General features: G+C 26.7%; 1 pseudogene; it reads right to left on the bottom strand.

The window, feature by feature from the left end:
• Positions 1–222: 222 nt before the first annotated feature.
• LOC145291759 (U2 spliceosomal RNA) lies at positions 223–340 on the bottom strand (annotated as a pseudogene).
• Between the last annotated feature and the right edge of the window lie 5,152 nt (positions 341–5,492).

Below are 5,492 nucleotides of genomic sequence, written 5' to 3'. Positions count from 1 at the left end.
TTGTTATTGACCCGAGTGCCCTTTTGGGGAGCTGGTTTCCCCCTAAATTTATAACCGACCTCATGTCCAATTCCGCCCTTGTGGGGAGGCAAGTAAACAAGAAAATATAATCAGAATGGACATTTTCCAGGGCATTTTATAATTAATCAGAAGTGACATTTCCAGGGCATTTTGTAATTAAATTAGACATAACTTTTTCCAGTTACTTTTTTAATATTAAATAAAACCTTGTTACATTAAACATAGGATTTCTCTTTCACTGAGAGAGAAGAAATTTAAATGTAGCACCTGAAGAACAGATACTACACTGTGATCTTAGCCAAAAGGCCAAGAAAGACAAATCATTTTTATTAGCTTTGCCTCAACAGCGACACCATTTTTTTTTTTAATATTTCAATTTCCTTTTCAAGGGTGACAAGTTTTATTTGGAATATTCATTCCACTTTTAGGAATGAATACTCCTTTTTTAGGGATGCACAGCATGATAACGGACGGAGCGATAAGCGTAATAATAATGATAACTAGCAGGACCCGTGGAAATTCCACGGTAGTTAAAATCTTTTAAAACACATCAGTAAGAAATTTCTTATTGTTATATTACAAAAATGAATGTATGGAAGTAAGTAGAACAAACAAAGAACTTTAGTTTAAACTTTTATTGGAGGTCAATGCGATCGTAACTGATGCTGTTGATATTGTCAGGAAGTGCTGGTGTAAGTGTGTCAGAAATTTCGTGAAAATAGTAAATAATTACACCCCATCTTTCCAAGCTTATAACTCCTCGGAAAATGTAATTCAAGCCCTAATTTTTTTTCAATTAAAGGTCAAGAACCAAGGTTTCATTAAAAAAAAAAAAAACACGTTGTGTTTTTTTTTAAAAAAAAAGGTTTTAAACTTCGGACTTTACAGGAAAATTTCTAAAAAAACAGTTCTTTTTTGTTTTAAATTTGAATATATTATTTACTCTTCAATTTGTGATATATAAGACTTTGGTACATAAATTAATTATTTACTTTTTAATAGACATTTCAAAATGGGAGGCGTAAATTATTCGACCCCCTGTCTTTCCAAGCTTATAACTCCTCGAAAAATGTAATTCAAGCCCTAATTTTTTTTTCAATTAAAGGAGCAAGGACCAAGGTTCCATTAAAAGGAAAAAAAGAAAAAACAAATAACGTGGTTTAAAAAAAGGTTTTAAACTTCAAACTTTACAGGTAAAATTCTAAAAAAAACACTACGTTTTTTTTTGTTTTAAATTTGAATATATTATTTATTGACCTTTTCTCTTCAATTTGTGAGTAAATTAATTATTTACTTTTCGGTGAGTAAATTAATTATTTACTTTTTAATAGACACTTGAATATTGGGGGCGTGAATTAAAAAAAGACGTTTGTCTAAAATATTATATTCGATTTATTGGAAAGAACATAAAATTTCACATTGACTCTGAAAATATCGTAAAAATAGAATCAATAGAAAAATTCTGATAGATTTTTAAAGTTTAAAAATTGAAAAATATTGAGTTCGGAAAATTCATTACTGTTTAAAAAACATATTTCTATTACTTTTAAAACAACTTCAATAGTTTATTTTGGAAGTATAATCCATAAAGAAAATAAATAACCCACTTTTAACAGAGAAATTACGAGATTTTTATATTTTATTCGCAGTTTCGTGTTAGGGGTGTCAAAAATTCCTACAAACATTCTGATACACCTAACTGGTGATGATTGAGGCGGTGACAGGGACGCCGATCAGCTGCTTGGAGTGAGAATAGTGGTCAGTCAGCAGGTTCTTGGGAGTCAGACTGTGAATTTAAAAAAACTGTGTGACATTGTTGACATCGATTTTGTGTAAGTTCTGATGACCCCAAGTTGTTTAATATTTCAGGAAATTTTGGATTACACGTGTGAGTAATGAATAGGTCACAGAAAACTGCCATTGCATCTTGATAAAGCTGTTGTAGATTCCTAGAACTTCCTGTAAATGTAGATGGTAGAATAACTGGTACACCAGAATAACCATCTTCATTCCTTGCTAAATGATCCATTAAGCCAGACTATTGAGCAGCTCTTGGTTGACTTTGATAGCTTTTAATGAAGTTAAATAAGCAACCGTCAACTTTTACATATGCAATAGACTTTTCTATTTATTTTGAATTTTATTCAATGAAGATTTGGAAATTCACAAATATTTTTTAAGTCGAATTATTGATATAGATTTCAATTAAATAAAATATACTGTAAATCTTTTAATAAGGAATAAATATTTATTTAAACCATAATTATTGAAACAGAGTATTTTACTGCATAAAATAAAACGGTTATGGGGAGAAGGGTTAACTATTTTGAACCTTCACCTAAATAACGATTTAATGAAAAAAATGTTTAAAATGTTCTTGTATCTGTTTTATAATTTGTTTTAAATAAGAAAAATCAATAAACTTTGATAGCACTATTGTAAGAATCCTGCTGAAAGCCATTCTTAATATGGGGAGGGGGGTTAACTATTCTGAAACTACACTTAACAATGTAAAAAAATAAGGGAAATATATGTATGAACAATAAATATTTCTTCAGTTAAATAAAATATACTGTAAATCTTTTAATAAGGAATAAATATTTATTTAAACCATAATTATTGAAACAAAGTATTTTACTGCATAAAAAACGGTTATGGGGAGAAGGGTTAACTATTTTGAACCTTCACCTAAATAGCGATTTAATGAAAAAAAAATTAATGGTCTTGTATCTTTTTTTAATAATTTGTTTTAAAATAAGGGAAAAAAAATCTTTCATACCGCTATTGTAAGAATCATGCTGAAAGCCATTCTTAATATGGGGAGCGGGGTTAACTATTCTGAAACCTCACCTAACAATATAATAAAAATAATGGAAAAATTCTTTAGTTAAATAAAATATACTGAAAATATTTAAATAGGAAATAAATATTTCTTTAAATAAATTAAATCGTAAGTAATGAAACAGTGTTTTATTTCATATTAAAAAAAGGTTGTGTCCATTTTTTATAGTATTATGTCGGTGGGCATTAGAAGATGATGACTGCCTGTAAAAGAAGCAAAATAAAACAAACAAACCATAAGTAATAACTATGTAAACAACGTGCAGTTGTATAAATGTTACAAAATTACTCGATTCGGCATTAAATAACACGAAAAAGGATTGATATGCCGTAAAAAAAAGCAAAACAAAACAGAACAAGACGTAAAATATGTTTTGACTTTGTGTTACTCAGTGTATTTGCGAATGGTGACTTTGGTGATTTATTTAATAAAGTTATTCTTGACTTTTGTAACATTTATTTCTAAACATATTTTTTGTTATGTAAGGCTCACTCAAAAGTAAATAAAAAAAATAAAAAAAGATAAAGTGGCACAGTAAAAAAAAAGAAAAGAAAAACGAACTCGTAGCGTTAAATGTAAAAAATATATTTATTACTGAATAAAATAGAATAAGCATTCCATACTACAGAAGACATCGTTAAAAATGTAAGTAAAATACTATACTATTTAAACCGTGGAACGATACCTTCTATGCATAATTGTGTTTAAAATAATTCGGAACCATAAATAGACAGTTCATATATATATTTTGGGTTTTTTTTTTTGTTGTTCGGGAAGTTTTGGGAAATAAAAGGGTATAATGATTTTTAACTAATAAAGATTGAACAATAAAGGGAGATAATTCACATTAATTAATGTTTGCGATGATGATGACGCGTTTCATTAATTAATATTTGCGATGATGATGACGTGACACCGTACGGACAAGCATATTAATATATAGATAATAATAATAATAATAATAATAATAATAATAATAATAATAATAATAATAATAATAACAACAACAACAACAACGGTAAAAGCAATATATATACGTAAATATATAAACGATAAAAACTAGACAGTAAATCGTGGCATCATAGCGTAATGGATAAGACGCTGGACTGAAATACATAAGGTCCAGGGTTCGAGTTCTAATAACAGTCAAGCTACGCTGAAGAGGGGTAGAACCCCGAAATATGCATGTACGTAGATCACTGTTTTAAAAGTAAATGAATAAATAAAAATATTATATATATAACTTTATATTATACATATATATATAAATATTATATATATTATATATATATATATATATATAACTTTATATTTCAAAATTTCATTTAAAAAGAATAACCTTTCAAAATAAAAATTTATTGTTTGAAATAAAAAATACAATGTTTAAATTAGAATCCTTGATTCATGGAATTTACGGTCAGTGTAACTCCTCAGAGCAAAACTTCTAGCAACATACTAATATTTGATATTATTTCTAAATAGCACATACAGAAATGCCTACAAGGGACATATAGAATGATTGTTGAAAGCAAAAACAGAATATGATAATTGGTATGCAAATACAGAACTAATCCTTGAAAAAGGTATGATGGTATAATCAAGTCTCATATAGTTAAAAGTTTGGTATGGTGTAGGTAAAAACCAAAAGTTTCCGTTAATGCATCCAAAGCTAATCGGCAGCAATCCTTTGCGAAAATAAATCCGTTTCATGTTTGGTAATTTCAGAAAGCAAAAGTATTTTCCTTTCCATGAATTTTAAATCCAAATTGTCAGGTTGAAGTAAATCCAGCTAAATGCAACTATAAAATATAGTTGTTATATATTTATAAATTATATGTTATAATTTGGATTAAAAATATACATAAATATCGGGGAAATTTTTGAAAAACTTGGAATCACAGTGTATGGCATTTTTTTAAACTCTAATTTCAACATTGTATTTTTTAGTTAAAAAAATATATATTCAAATTTGAAAAGTGATTCTTTTTAAATGAAATTTGAACATATAAACTCTAATTTTATTTACTCTACCTATTAAGCAATTTCATTTGGCTGGATTTGTCTTATAGAAAATTTTCTTCTAGCATTTCATAAAACTTGTAACTATTAGATTAACTAACCAGTATTCTAGTTCATTTCAATATATATATATATATATATATATATATATATATATATATATATATATATATATATATATATATATATATACATATATAGTAAAAAGTCTATTTTAAAGATTATGAGATTTATTTCATTTTATTGTTTATTTCTTTCAACATCTTAAAATATTCACTCCTTGACAGCAACCGTTTCGTAACGCAGAATAAATCATATAATTATGATGTCAGTTTTGGAATATTTTCCATCCTGACTGATCAGATAAATAAGACGATAATTTTAAAAAGAAAAGAATTTTTTTTTAGCATAGTTACATGAATACAAAAAATATATTTACGCCATCTTTATATATATATATATATATATATATATATATATATATATATATATATATATATATATATATATACTATTATCTGTGTCAAGTAGCAAATATCTTGATAAAACAAATATTTTTTCAAATGTGCTCAATACAAAGCGGAGATTTATAAATCTCAGTTATATAACT

This window comes from Euprymna scolopes, chromosome 12, assembly GCF_053919585.1.
Source record: "Euprymna scolopes isolate OS-2025 chromosome 12, ASM5391958v1, whole genome shotgun sequence".
Lineage (NCBI taxonomy): Eukaryota > Metazoa > Mollusca > Cephalopoda > Sepiida > Sepiolidae > Euprymna > Euprymna scolopes.
The sequence above is the reverse complement of the archived record's forward strand: the minus strand, read 5'-3'. Positions and strand labels throughout refer to the sequence as shown.